The following is a 15,943-nucleotide window of genomic DNA, read 5'->3' as shown; positions in this document are numbered from 1 at the left end:
AAAATAAAACAAAGAGATGTACTGTACAGCAAAAGTGAAGAAAGGCATCGGGCGAGCAACCCTTCGCCTCTTACCCTCAATGCGTGAGGAGACTTCAGATGAAGCACAGGGGATTTAAAAGTCTCTTGTGAGCAGCAGAGGCAAGGTACAAGACACTGTGCTGCCACACAGAGTTGGCAAGGTACAATACACTGTGCTGTAACACAGAGTTCAAAAACAGAGTACAAGACACTGTGCTGTCACACAAAGTTCACAAACAGGGTACAAGACACTGTGCTGTCACACACAGTTCACAAACAAGGTACAAGACACTGTGCTGTCACACAAAGTTCACAAACAAGGTACAAGACACTGTGCTGTCACACAGAGTTAGCAAACAAGGTACAAGACACTGTGCTGTCACACAGAGTTCACAAACATACACATATTATCTGAGCATGAGGGGGGGGACCCAGATAGACAGCTTCTGGTGACTCAGCGAGTAGATCTACCGCCCTCCCCCCCCAACCCAAAACCCAACATCTCTAGCTCAGAGAGGTGGGAAGAGTGTGACACCTGTGAAAATATAACAATTCCTGAGTGGGGTTTGAATCTTGACTAACACATTGAAAAGTCCACATAATCCCACTCTGTTACCACAGTCAGGGCATGGTTCAGTGGTACAGAGCACTGAGCTTTCATTTGTAAGGTTTGTGGATCAGTTCTATCCCAGACAGCTGCACATCAGTCGACCCAGCTACAAATGGGTACCACCGTCAGCTGCATATCAGAGACTTTCATGGGGCTGGCAACCTATCCCCAACGACTTGCCGAGAACAGCAATGCTCTATCCTTGTAAGTGCCAATACCCTTACAGAGGAAATATGAATATAATAAAAAAAAAACAAATATGTACACAGATTATAAATAAAAACACACACAAATAAACACCACCCACATAAATATAGGTGCGCACGTGTGTGTATATTTCAACTTGTCTAATTTCTGCCAACGTTAATTATTTCAGAGGCTTTTCTTAATGGACTGAACCTCAAAAAACAGTATTTTCGTTCATGCAAACTCTTTCTGCAAGACCCTAAAACCTGGATGAAAATACTTGTCTATGCAAAACCTCTAAAAGAAAGAAATATCCGTAAAATTTTATATCCCCCAAAAAACACCGATTTATGTTCCCTAGTCGCAAGACTGATATCGGAGGGAATTTGTGTTTTCTCTCATTCCTGTAAATAAAACACGTTACATTTTATTAAACAACCACCTGTTCACAAACACTTTCATAAGAGAGAGAGAGAGAGAGAGAGAGAGAGAGAGAGAGAGAGAGAGAGAGAGAGAGAGAGAGAGAGAGAGAGAACTAAGCCCACCACCACCTGCACCTCTTCATTTTTCCTCAGACTAAAGCAGTGATTAAGTCTGTCACTTTTGGCTTCCCTCTTAACAGATACCCTTAAAGAATCGATAGCTCTTAAGCGTGTTGAGTGGTTGTCTTCTCCCAGGATTATAGTTTAATAAATATTCCATACCTCAATATAGCCCGATTGTAGTTAAGAGCACGAGTGGTTGTCTTCTCCCAGGATTATAGTTTAATAAATATTCTATACCTCAATATAGCCCGATTGTAGTTAAGAGCACGCGTACACGAACAAAAATGCACTGAAAATTGTACAAATTATTCTCATATTCTAATTGTGGCCCCACACGCATAAACACATTCATACGTACACACACATATATATAATATAATTTATATACATATATATATACATACATAAATATATACATATATAAAATTACATATACATATCTAAATATATACATATGTATATATATTATATACATATATGATTATAATCACTTCTGTACGTGATTCATTTACCACACATTACCACAATTGAAAAATAAGAGACGGGGTGTAGGTCCTGACCGCTTTCGTCAATGGCTTGGAAATAAAGTCGAAACCGGTCAGGACCTACACCCCGTCTCTTATTTTTCACCATGGTAATGTGATATATATATATATATATATATATATATATATATATATATATATATAATATATATATATATATATATATATATATATATATATATATATATATATATATATATATATATATATATGGAGGTCGTACACAGATAAAAGAACTTACATACGGATCTGAAAGCAGTTCATTCATACACGCCATAAACATTCCGTGCATACTTAAGATCAATAAATGATGACATAAAGATCAAAACAGCTGCTACGAACTGCTGCATGAATGCAAAACTCCTTCAGACAGTCAAGGCATTTTTACGTTCAGGAATTCTAAAGATAATATACGAGTGCTGCTGGCAAGACGTTGGCAGCCATACGTACACACAATATAATATATATATATATATATATATATATATATATATATATATATATATATATATATATATATATATATATATATATTATGCAGTTCTCAAGATCAATTCTCTAGAAACAGGCAAAAAGAAGTTATGGTATTTAAGAAAGACGGAAGATGAACGAGGAAGAGACAATAGTCAAGATACCAAAACTTGCACGTACATCATGAGCATGCATGATCGACGGAGCCATTCAATTCATACAGGGCCTTCCAACGAGACGTGATTCGTATTCCACGCTACTTAGCACGTCATAAATATTTAAGAGTTTTCACAGAAGCCGAGTGAAGCAGGTAGGCGGAAATGTGAGAACGTGTTCTTGCAAATGTTTATGTCATGAATCACACCCTCTGCTTTTCGTATTATCATCTAATGAGGTAAATGTGATTAGATGAAGTAATGTCAGTCTCCTGCCAGGATAATGAACTCTCTTCCTGCTTCTGGTTTCCCGACATAACTTTGTATTCTTAAACAACAAACTTCTTCGTCTTCTTTTTTTTCTTCGGCCTAGCTACATAAAAGACACGAAATTCCTGTTCCACTGGCCTCTATATCTGACAAGTCAAAAATGCGCCAAAGTTTCTTCGGCGCAATCGAGTTTTCTGTAAAGCGTATAATGCTGTATGAAACTTTCAGCCGCTGCCCATGAAACTCAGCCACGGTCTGGTGGTGGCCTGTGTTGGTGGTACCCATATCGGTGCCAGAAGTACGATCATGGCTAACTTTAACCTTAAATAAAATAAAAACTACTGAGGCTAGAGGGCTGCAATTTGGTATGTTTGATGAGTGGAGGGTGGATGATCAACATGCCAATTTGCAGCCCTCTAGCCTCAGTAGTTTTTAAGATCTGAGGGTGGACAGAAATAGTGCGGGGGATAATTTCATAACGAAAAAAATGACACTCATAACTTCTAATTATTTACGAAAGATAGGCCTATAGGTATTTCAAGATTACTTGAGAGAGAGAGAGAGAGAGAGAGAGAGAGAGAGAGAGAGAGAGAGAGAGAGAGCAGTATACCGCTCGTAGTGCAGTACACCTTACGTGGTGCACTGTAGGCATTACTATTGGTGCTTGCCCTGTACTTTCGGCCCATTTCTTTGCCTTTTACTGTACCTCCACTCCCGCTTCCTTTCTTCAATCTGGCTGTCCAACCTCTCTAACTATTAATTATTAGTGTAAATGTCCGGTTTTCCCCCAATCCCACATTTAGAACCTTGCATATATTTCATCTTTATTTTGCTGTCCAACCACTCTTTTCGCTCTGATCGCTGATTGGCTGAAAGCTCCCCCGTGCTTGCCTTGACCGCCCGAAGTTCATAAATCAATCAATCAAAACCCTATAACAAGGTTTAGTTCTTAAACTGTTACTGGCAATATCTGAGCGAGTTTCTCTGCTTGCTTATAAACAAGAGAAAGGGAGTGAGAGAGCATTTCCAACCGTTCTATTCCTGACTGTTTAGATTCCTGCCATAAAGCTAATATTTGGTTTAAAAGATCCACTTCGTTTACGCTTCGAGTTTCGCCTCGGGAGATCTTTGACAGCGTCGATATTTTCCTATAACGGTCGGGTCCTCCAACTCACTTCCCGAGAGGCTACGCGTTGCGGCGGGAAATTATACTTCTGTTCTTTGTTGGTGAAGTCCGGACGGAGCTCTGCCAATGTTAATCGTTCACGCTGCGTGTTTTGACGTTATCTTTGAATGTGAAGTTGGTTTCGCCAAGGAAAATAGGCATGTAAACCCCCTACATTCCTTCTCTCTCTCTCTCTCTCTCTCTCTCTCTCTCTCTCTCTCTCTCTCTCTCTCTCTCTCTCTCTAGGTTCTTTACACCTTTACAAATGAAACTGGGCGCTCTCTCCAGCACCTTTAGAGATGAAATAAAGTACACACACACACGCTCTCTCTCTCTCTCTCTCTCTCTCTCTCTTTAGCATCTTTACACCTTCAGAAATCTCTCTCTCTCTCTCTCTCTCTCTCTCTCTCTCTCTCTCTCTCTCTCTTTTAGAATCTTTACACCTTTACAAATGAAACTGGGCGCTCTCTCCAACACCTTTAGAAATGAAACTGAGTACATTCACTCTCTCTCTCTGTCTCTCTCTCTCTGGGCTACGAAACACTACAGTCGACTAACCACGAGATACATAATCCACTGCTAACAGGAAGAGACATACAATACAGTGAGTTCAACAGAAAACATGGCCAAATCACTCCACCCCCGCCTGGGATCGAACACAGTATCTCTCAACGGTGAGACCCAAGTGGTATACCTTCTACGGATCACTGCTCGAGATTCAGTGTCTACTACTTAATGACACACGCTGGGCTACCTTTTGGTGTCACTGCCCGGTGCAACCCCGGTTCCACACACAACCCCTCCCCCCCCCTCCCCCCAACAAACACCTAATCTTCTCCCATACAAAACCAAGAGAATCCTTAGTAATATTCTTGTGTGTTATTGTTAGCCTTACATTGTAATTTCAGTGATGCCTAGTAGTAAAACTACACCTTTAGAGCTTTAAACTGCAATACTGTACGCACTGTCGCACTGCCCAGAGGTATTTACATTTACAGTCGCATTATCTTCATAAGCCACCAAAAGTTAAAGTTATACTGTTATTCTACGGCCAGTCGCCTTGATTAAGTCTTATGTAAACGCCTTGTCTATCAGTACCAGAAACATTATGAGTTGACAACATATCCACGTGCATCTAAATTCCAGGTTAATTTATACTTTGTTTTAAAGAAAGAACGACTAAAATCAAACGTTTAACTATAAACTACAAAAATAAATATCGCTCAGCATAGATCGCTGGTGTATTGAATAGAATTGAATATAGAATTTAGGCCAAATACCAAGCGCTGGGACCTACGAGGTCATTCAGTTCGAAACGGAAATTGACATTAAAAGGTGTGAAAGGTGTAACAGGAGGAAAACCTCGCAGTCGCACTATATGAATCAATTGTTAGGAGAGGGTGGAAAGTAAGACGGAAGAAAGAGAATGTGAACGAAGGTACAGTAAAAGAAACGAAAGGGGTTGCAGCTAGAGGCCGAGGGCCCGCTGCAAAGAATCTTAAATAATGCCTACAGTGCACCGCACGAGGTGCACTGGCGGCACCAGCCGCCGTATTTCCGACCGTGATAACGAATGTTAGAAGTCGATGCCAATATTCTTAGACCTAAGCTGCAACACTGACAACAAATATTTCTATTTATGATATTGCAAGGTATTATCAACGGAGCTGCAACTATAATAAAAGTTATAATGATATGCCCATAACGCTTACTTATGGTGGTATGCAAAAGTTAATCTAACGACCAATATTAAATTTGCTATTGGGATGAGTGGATAAGTCATGAAATTTAGGCTGTATTGCATGCACTTGGGCACTTATAGTCATTCAGCTTATTAAGGCAGTGAGAAAGAATAGGCTGAAGTGGTTTCGCAGCCAGATAGATCCAGAAAACAAATGAGATGGAAGTACACTGATCTAAAGGTGAAACAAAGAAAATACAACAGCTGTACTAAGAAGAAGTAATGAATATATAGAATATATAGGATATAAAGAATTTAGGCCAACGGCCAACCGCTGGGAGCTTGGAGGTCATTCAACACTGAAACGGAAATTGACAGTAAAAGGTTCGAAAGGTGTAACAGGAGGAAAACCTCAAAGCAGTTGCACTATGAATCAATTGTTAGAAGAGGGTTGAGGAAAATAAGATGCAAAAAGGGAATATGAACGGAGGCACAGCGAAAGGAATGAAAGGGGTTGCAGCTAGGGGCCAAAGGCACGCTGCAAAGAGCCGTAAGTAATGCCTACAGTACACAGCATGAGGTGCACTGACAGCACCACCTCCCTGCAGGGCACATGCATTTATACAACTCAAACTAATCTGCAAAGTGTATTGCAGTAATCCTTATATTTTAAACATACAACTGTTACAGAACACTTAGAATTCTATTTGTAAAAATGAGCCAGTGCTACAGCGCTGTGAAAGAGTGGATTTCAAAATCTTAGTTAACAACAAAATACATATTTTTTCTTACACTGACGTTATCTTCTCTAATTGTCAATATCCACTGTGTATTCAACAATTTAAAAAATTCATTGTTTAACAGTTTTCAATTCAAAGTACCACACTGATGTTTTCATCGACATTTCCCATTTAACATTAGAACTATTTTTACCCATACTGCTTTGATATATGGGCAATAGTATACAAGCAAATTATTTCCTTTTTCCCCATATTACAAGAATTTCCAACTTTTCAATCACAAAAGCTTCTTTTTCTTATTTGTCAGGGTTTCACATACGAACTGATATACATTACGCCTCTTTCGGATAACTCAAAAAATTTAAAATCTACATCTGACCAAATCTGTTCTTAATTAAGCAAGGAACTACCGACTTGTAGGCACACATTGCTGCACTGCATATAAGATGAGCCTACATGATGTTTTTGTTATAACCGACTACGGTTCGCCGAAACGCAGCATAAAAATCTACAGGCAAGTCATTCACGTGCCAGAGGTGAGGCTCGCTACCCCACACTTTGCATAGCGCCAGTGCAAATGACATCACCCATTAACATAACTTCGAACCATTTCCCACGCCAGACGGAATAACTATATAAAAATGGCCAAGACACAAGGTAAGTTGATTGTCAAGGGTTCTCTAAGCCAACCACTCATTTCCAATGGCGTTAGCTTAAGCGCCAATGGTGGACTTGAAAATGGCATCTCCTCTATAAACTTCTAACTCTTCTTTCTTTTACAGACGCTGAAATGGACGCGAGTCTTCCTGATCTCAAGTGATTAACGAAAGACGAGAACCCTACCTTGGCTTTTGGTTAATCATTCTCGAGTATCTCCATCGGGCCTGAATGCTTGGAAGAAGTTCTGAAGTTGTGCGGCGCTGACTGAATTCTCAGCAGCCAACCTGTCGAGAGAGAGAGAGAGAAAGAGGTACATGTCATGTATCTCCAGGTTTTAGATATTCTCATGCTTCTGCACGCTTGCTCATGGTACTGCATCAGCTTCGAATAAAACTCTTTCTAATGTACAATTAAAATAAGGGTGCAAGTGCCAACATGCACCATTTCATATTATTTCTTATATATATATGTAGGCTATGTGTAAGCTATATATATATATATATCAAAGTAGTTTGTACTTCTACTAGGTAGCCTATACAAACCAGAGCCTTTCATGAGGGAGTATTCCTAAGCACAACCTTCAGTCAGTCGTAGAAACCTGTAACAAAGAAGGGTAACTGGAGGTAGGCAGCTAGGTGAGGGGGGGAGGGGAGGGGACGGCCCACCACTCACCTGCCTAGAACAAAACATTCTTCCTTCGAGATCGAGAGACTAGGCAGGGTGGTTGAGGTGAGATTATCATACAAGGCTCTGGTTTGTATGCCTACCAACAATGCAAATTAGGCTCTGGTTTGTATACCTACCAACAATGCAAATTAGGCTCTGGTTTGTATACCTACCAACAATGCAAATTAGGCTCTGGTTTGTATACCTACCAACAATGCAAATTAGGCTCTGGTTTGTATACCTACCAACAATGCAAATTAGGCTCTGGTTTGTATACCTAACAACAATGCAAATTAGGCTCTGGTTTGTATACCTACCAACAATGCAAATTAGGCTCTGGTTTGTATACCTACCAACAATGCAAATTAGGCTCTGGTTTGTATACCTACCAACAATGCAAATTAGGCTCTGGTTTGTATACCTACCAACAATGCAAATTAGGCTCTGGTTTGTATACCTACCAACAATGCAAATTAGGCTCTGGTTTGTATACTAACAACAATGCAAATTAGGCTCTGGTTTGTATACCTACCAACAATGCAAATTAGGCTCTGGTTTGTATACCTACCAACAATGCAAATTAGGCTCTGGTTTGTATACCTACCAACAATGCAAATTAGGCTCTGGTTTGTATACCTACCAACAATGCAAATTAGGCTCTGGTTTGTATACCTACCAACAATGCAAATTAGGCTCTGGTTTGTATACCTACCAACAATGCAAATTACTATCATAATCAGTTATGTGTTTCTACAAAAGACTGTCTTTTACGCAGAGACTTATTCCTTAGGCGAGAAGGCAGTTTCTCAAATGACTGGCTAGCTGAGTCTCTCTTCACCTGGAAATGTCATGTTCCCGGTTAAGATAGTGAGTAAGGGACCCATGACTCCTACAACCTATACATTCTAGCATCGAGATGCAAAATAGATAGGGCCCTCAAGCAGAGTACCTAGAATCTCAATCTAAGAAGGATAGAATGTGGACTTTACGCCAAAGGCCAAGCGCTGGGACCTACAAGGTCATTCAGCGCTGAAAGGGAAATTGACAGCAGAAAGGTCTGACAGGTGTAACAGGAGGAAAACCTCGCAGTTGCACTCTGAAACAATGAAAGGGATTAAGAACGGAGTTACGGTAAAAGGAATGAAGTGGTTGCAGCCAGGGGCCGAAGGGACGCTGCAAAGAACCTGAAGTAATGCCTACAGTGCACCGCATGAGGTATACTGAAGGCACTACCAGTGGGTATCTCAATCTAAGAAAATCATCGGAGAACCAAGTGTTGCTCTACGAACTGGGCAACACAAATCTGGGTCAGTTATAAACTGATGGGTTCGGATGATAGCTTTACCACCCGAGCCCAGCCTCCTTTTCCTTAAACAAGTAAAAAATGCGCCAAAGTTTCTTCGGCGCAATTGTGTTTCCTGTACAACCGCTACAGCGTCTAATCGAGGCCACCAAAAATAGATATATCTTTCGGTGGTCTCGGTATAATGCGGTATGAGCCGCGGCCCATAAAACTTATAGTTGCCAAAAGCACGATTATGGCTAACTTTAACCTTAAATAAAATAAAAACTACTGAGGGTAGAAAAAGGTAAGTATACCTTAGTTTAACCAGACCACTGAGCTGATTAACAGCTCTCCTAGGGCTGGCCTGAGGGATTAGACTTATTTTACGTGGCTAAGAACCAACTGGTTACCTAGCAAAGGGACCTACAGCTTATTGTGGAATCCGAACCACATTATACCGAGAAATGAATTTCTGTCACCAGAAATAAACTCCTCTAATTCTTCATTGGCCGGCCGGAGATTCGAACTCGGGCCCTGCACAACTGAGGCTAGAGGGCTACAATTTAGTATGTTTGATGATTGGAGGGTGGATGATCAACATACCAATTTGCAGCCCTCTAGCCTCAGCAGTTTTTAAAATCTGAGGGCGGGCAGAAAAAATGCAGACAGAATAAAGCCCGGACGGACAGACAAAGCCGGCACAATAGCTTTCTTTTACAGAACACTAGAAAGAGATTGGAGGAAGCCACATCTTGTAAGCCGAATATCTAGTTGGGGATGCCTGATTGTAAAGTCCACCTACACGTGGCCTGTCCAGCACGTACTCAGCTGACTGCTGCCTTACGGAGGAAGAAAGAAAGGAAGAAGGAGAGGAGAGATCTAGTCGTTCACCCACACAACCTCTACCCTATGTCATCCGAAATAGTATTTGTCCAAGAGGAGCTTGAAGACTACAAACTATTAAGCAGCTACAACAGGTCTAAGGAGAAGGCATCCAAGGATTCATTGGATCAAATAAACTGGGTAGTGAATGGAGTGTGGCATGGGTAATAGACAGCTGTGATAGAAACTGCATAGACTACAACAGTAAAGAGCTTGAAAATAACAGCAAAAGGAGAAAGTTTGTAATACATGTGAGCAAGTGTAGGAATGAAAGGGCAAATGGAAACCAGGAAAATGGATGGTTGAAAACTTAAAGTGTTTGATTGTTAAATATATATTGCTAACAGGAACTCATTGAAACTGGATGGTATCTAGCGGATATATTTATTCAATAAAAGTTACAAGCTTTCTAGGACCAACAGTCCTCATTGTCAAGTATCCGTCGAATGACCGGACACATGGTCCAGCTGTATTTATATGTGTGTTGGGGGGAGTGGTTTAAAACCCTTGTTCCTGTGGTTATCCTACATCTGTGTGGCCCTACCCTCGTGACCTTGGCCTTTCTCTGCCCTCGGTTCTTTCCAGGTGTGAATTTTCCATGTGGTTGCTTGTGTTTTGGCATTTCTTTTCTATTGTACAGTATACAATTTTTCTTGATAGGCTGTCTTCAAATCCGTTTTCACTGTTGCCTGCCATTACATTGTTTGCGCATGTTATGAAAGCATCCTTTACAATCAGTCTGGCCGTTTTGTTTGTGTTCCTGTACAAAAAATTTATATATTACCAGTCTATTTTGCGGTCTTTTTCCCAACAGTGCTACTTGTAGTAGTGATAGCCTACATTACAAACAAAAACAAAAGACAGCCATGTGGACAAAGGCCCAATTTCAGGGGAGTAATGTTTGTGTCCATCAAGGATTAACACGAAGTTCCCTCCAGTTTATCACAGTAGTGGAGGAAGTTACAAAAGCTGCAGATATCTGTGAAAGAATTTGTTGAAATGTTTAGACTGAAGGTGACTATGGGTACCACAAAGATTAAAATGACTAAAATAGAAGCAAAGGAAAAATTTATCACAGAAGTGACCACATGAATGCTGAAGAAAAGGTGTAGGGGTGAAATAAATACCACGTTACAAGAGCTGAATAACATATATGACGTGAGGGATTCCTAATGAAGAGCAAATGAAGAACAAGGGGGGTAAATAGAGTTCTTCAAAAGAAAAAACAACAACAAAGTGGGCGGAGGGGAAGGAGGGAATAGCACCAACAGCAATGGGAAGGAAATTACTAGACCAGTGGTAAATATGTGACAGTATTAGTAAACATAACTCAAATTTGTGATGTGTGTATGTGGCCTGTTTCTCTGCACAGCAGAGATAACTTTATTAAGATAATGGAGGAGATTTAAAGAGGTGTGACTACTGTACAAAATTCTGAGATTCACAGGAGTTCACTGCAAAGATCATTCATGTAAATGAGCAAGCTATGGTGCGATGTGGTGTCCAGAGGCTGGAAAACACAGTGTGATTTCAAAGATTGACATGTGATGAGAATGGGAGAGGAAGACTGTAACTGATCAGAAAGGTAGCAGATGAGAAGATCAGTAAATGAAAACTATTAAAATGATGATGATTCATGGTGTATACTAGGGTAAAAATGTTCACCAAGGTATATTACTTCATGCACGTTGTTAAATAAAATAAATTATGTTCATCAATATCATACAAGAGTGCATTTTGAGGGAAAGAACCACAGTGCAGTACTTTTACATAACTAATTTTTCCCCCCCACAGATTTACTGACTCAAGGTACGCAATACAGTATACTTAAAAGCACAGTTAGGCCAAACTTGGAGTAGACTAGCATGTACTTTATTCTACTCCTTTCACCACCTAAGACTACAACTGTTCGACTAAAATAGGTTACTGTGAAAGATACATTAGTCTACATTTTTATTAACTATCTAAGGCTCTCTAATTATTCAAGTAAAAAAAGGCACACTTTGCAAGTCTTTCTACTGGATTTCTGAAAAGAAAACATAAACGTCATTTACATTCTGGGGAGAAACTCACAAAGTTGCAAATTCTCTGAATAAAAGTTCATAGAAAAAGATGAGTTGGATAGAATTCCTGTAACAGTTTAGGCCAATTTAGTTTTGCTGAATCTGTGAGTACTGTCTAAGTGAATATCCTCTTGTGATAGTTATTAGTAAGTTACAGAACCCAAAAATTTAGGTGAGTTACAGCACAACTGTAAATTTATGTAGCTTTAAGTGCAGTTGTAAATCCAGGTAGGTTATGGCTCACTAGTAAGTTATGACATATCTGAAGATTCAAGTACAGTAGGTCACAGCACACCACAAAGGCAGATTATTGGTACTGATAGGAAATGGCTACAGAGAAACTGTGACACTCTTGGTAGAATGTATCACACACCAGGAACCACTTTGCTAGTTTTATGCACTCTCAGTACAGATCAGCATACGTTACGCTGCTGTGATATCAACAGTTTAGGGTAGCTAAATTTCCATCAGTTAGGTTAGGCTAGTAACCTTATTCTTCACTTTATTAAAAAATACCACTATTTTTCTTTTTTTGCTGCAAATGGTGCATTTGCTATTTGTTATGTCAAACCAGGTTTCATAAACTTTACCTCAAAAGTTCCAGCCACATTAAGGTCTTATGATTACATGCCTTTACAGGGCATAAACATACAGGCTACAAGAACATCAATACTGATCATAAAAGCTCAAGCAATTTTTTGAGTATCAAATTCTCATTCACTGCCGGCAACTTATACTGTACTATACACTGTGTATCTTTGCTCTGCCTTTATTATACCTAGCTGGTGGAAACCACTTGATTTTGTGCTGTCCTTAAGAAAAGCCCCTTTAACAACAACCACTTATACGGGCTAACCTGTTAAGTCGCATTAGAAAACGAAACAAACTGACTTACACCAACAGCAATAGTGAAAAACAAATGTACCAAAGAAAACGTGAGATGAGAAATACTTGCTTCAAGGTGAAGATGTCATCAATGGGGATGACAAACCTTCAAGAAATAGTACACTACAGTATCACTTGAAAACTGTGTATTAAATCAAACTCAAGATGATCCTATGTCCAACATGTCTGGCCAGGTTGGCTTTGCTTCCCAAATTGAAGCCACTCCCTGAGCTGAAATATCATAACCTAACCCAGTGTCATCAAAGTAGTCATGTCCTACCTTTGCCCATTGTGCAAAATTGGTACACAGCACCCTTTTTCCACAAGTTTAGATTAGAGATTGTGGAGTGTTCCATACTGAAATAAACTTCTCATACCATAATTTATGATCAAAAGCACAAGGGCAGAATCTTTTCTTGGTATGAACAATACAGGAACTACAAACTACTCCCTACGTCATGTCCAGGCTGACAACATTCATTTATTAATCTTAAACCACAAGATGGAAGTAAACCTAGGCATTTTTTCATCTTTTAAACAATTTCACCTATGCTTAGGCTAAGCTATATAAAAATAAAGCATTTTGCAATTTTGCTGACATAGCCTATTGATGTTTACTGGTTCAGTATACATAATTAAACCCAGGATAGATCTAAGTAGTAGTTCCGCAGCAGCGATTTCCTTCTAACCCGACTTTTTCTACAGTTTTTTGGTTGCTAATTATGGATTTATCTTCAATTTTTGTCGCACGAATGTAATTAACCCCTGAAGTCCATCCAACAAGGTGTTTCCATACGCGATCTTCACAAGACAGAGCACAGGTACGTCTGTTTGGAACGGTTCATATCTCGTCTGGTAAGTGCAATACCTTGTTAACGTATGGGTAACACCCCCGGGCCAGTACTAAACACGGCAAAGGGGCATTCCATCCCCCCAATGCCAGTATTAAACACGGCGAAATGCATTTAACTCCCTCCTGTTGGCAAATGGCTCCCTCTCGTTTTTCCCCTCCAGAGGGTGGCTCCCCATAGAGTCAGGGGGCAAATAACAGTTGGCCAACAACAAACAAACTCACAGCCAGTATCAGAAGCCCTAAAACTAGAAAAAACCAGTTTCCAAGGTAAAAACAGGTGTGGAGCTAGTACTTAGAATTACCATTTCCAAGGTAAAAACAGGTGCGGAGCTAGTACTTAGAATTACAATTTTCAAGGTAAAAACAGGTGTGGAGCTAGTAGGCTACTTAGAATTACCATTTCCAAGGTAAAAACAGGTGCGGAGCTAGTACTTAGAATTACAATTTCCAAGGTAAAAACAGGTGCAGAGCTAGTACTTAGAATTACCATTTCCAAGGTAAAAACAGGTGCGGAGCTAGTACTTAGAATTACAATTTTCAAGGTAAAAACAGGTGCGGAGCTAGTACTTAGAATTACAATTTCCAAGGTAAAAACAGGTGCGGAGCTAGTACTTAGAATTACAATTTTCAAGGTAAACACAGGTGCGGAGCTAGTACTTAGAATTACCATTTCCAAGGTAAAAACAGGTGCGGAGCTAGTACCTAGAATTACCATTTCCAAGGTAAAAACAGGTGCGGAGCTAGTACTTAGAATTACCATACTCAGTTTGTAGATACTGCAATCCATCCAAAATATGCCACTTTAAGCAAGTCTGAATAAACATTGTACATCAATGGGGTAATACTAACCCTATCCTATGCTGCTAGAACTAGGGCTAGAATAAGCCCAGGCTTTGTAAATTCCTTAAATAACACAGTTATGGTGATTAAATTGCCATTTCTTGAGTATCACGGTGCAAGACACTATAAAATTTGAGAGATACATGATGGGGCTACACTGGGCCAGTGATAAACTGGCTACGGCTACGCTAGTCCTAACCTGACATCCATGTTTACCTGTGACAAAGTCACTTTGGACTAAGTTTATTGCTGGCAAATCAAATTTCTACAAAATTTTTTCTTATAATACCACATACCTTACCTCTATTCACATTTAACTGTCGAGAAATTGTCGTTAGCAATGGTTTCTCGTAAATAAAATACACAAACATAACACTGACGTTCAGGTGCAACTGCAGATTTGGGGGGTTGAGGCTTTGCCTCTGCAACGGCTCCTCACTCCTCAGTTGCTCGTGCGATTTTTGTTATAGTTTTTGATATTTAGTTTTGCTATATTATTTTCTCTTTTATTCCCATATGGTATAAGAGGTCTTTTTTTTATTTTCAATATCATGGTCACTAAACAAAACCTTCTGAACGACCTTTGACGTGAATTCACTGACACGTAGCTATGTGTGACGTCACTAAAGACCGCGAGCCTAAAGACTAATAGGAATAGATTCTACAATTTGAGTTTATCGAAATTAAACGTATTAATAATAGAGCATTTTCTTTGCTCTCATGAAATCAGCCTTTCTTTCTGTTGTGCAAACAAAATTAGTCATGAACTTCATTGAAAATAAAAATTGAATTCAAATGTCATATGAAATGTCAGGAAGAATTGCACATGACAATAAAGTGTACGAATTCAGGTGGTAGAAAATAATGAAATATCCAAACATTAATATGACAGAAAAAAACAAATTCCCTAAATGTAACATGCATGAGCTCAAATATTTGAATGAAATGAACTGAAGCAAGAAACGTTTCGTGCTGAAATACTGTCTTGTTAAAAATATCTTGAGTGTTTAAGAAACTAATTAATAAATATTTCACTAATAGACTGGGCCACTGGAACTAAAGATGTAAAATGTAGGGTACTAAACAGAGGGGTATGACAAATAAATAAATAAAGGATGTCTCAGGATGAGATTACCCTGTATGGTTTGAGTTGCACTGACTGCCTCTCAAAGTTATGTGTTATGACTAATCAAGCTATCAAGACTGAATGCCCAAGGTATGTAAAGGGTTTTAACTGTATAGAGCCAACGAATGGAATCAGCAAGACAAGCTACAGAAGTTGCCAGAACCAAGATGCATTTTGAACGTTGATTTTCAAGCCATAAGACTACACAATGACATTAGGACAGAAAAAATGTCAAGTCTTTCAAGCGAAAACTAGGCTTGCTCTTTTGTGTGTGTGTGTGTGTGTGTTTGAATGG

At 39.5% G+C, this 15,943-nt stretch overlaps 1 protein-coding gene across 2 annotated transcripts in view; it reads right to left on the bottom strand.

The window, feature by feature from the left end:
* LOC136845144 (monocarboxylate transporter 3-like) overlaps nt 1-15,126 on the bottom strand; it is a 140,544-nt gene extending 125,418 nt beyond the window's left edge. Inside the window, exons 1-2 of one of the 2 annotated variants that reach the window (XM_067115087.1) lie at nt 14,824-15,126; nt 7,232-7,332 (exon numbers count right to left, since the gene is read on the bottom strand). The gene's annotated coding sequence lies outside the window, so the exon portion shown is untranslated. The remainder of the gene's footprint in view (nt 1-7,231; nt 7,333-14,823) is intronic. The other variant, XM_067115083.1, reaches the window with a different exon arrangement.
* Between the last annotated feature and the right edge of the window lie 817 nt (nt 15,127-15,943).

The sequence above is a fragment of the Macrobrachium rosenbergii genome, chromosome 13 (assembly GCF_040412425.1).
Source record: "Macrobrachium rosenbergii isolate ZJJX-2024 chromosome 13, ASM4041242v1, whole genome shotgun sequence".
Taxonomy (NCBI): Eukaryota; Metazoa; Arthropoda; class Malacostraca; order Decapoda; family Palaemonidae; genus Macrobrachium; species Macrobrachium rosenbergii.
This window is presented reverse-complemented; position numbering and strand designations above follow the sequence as displayed.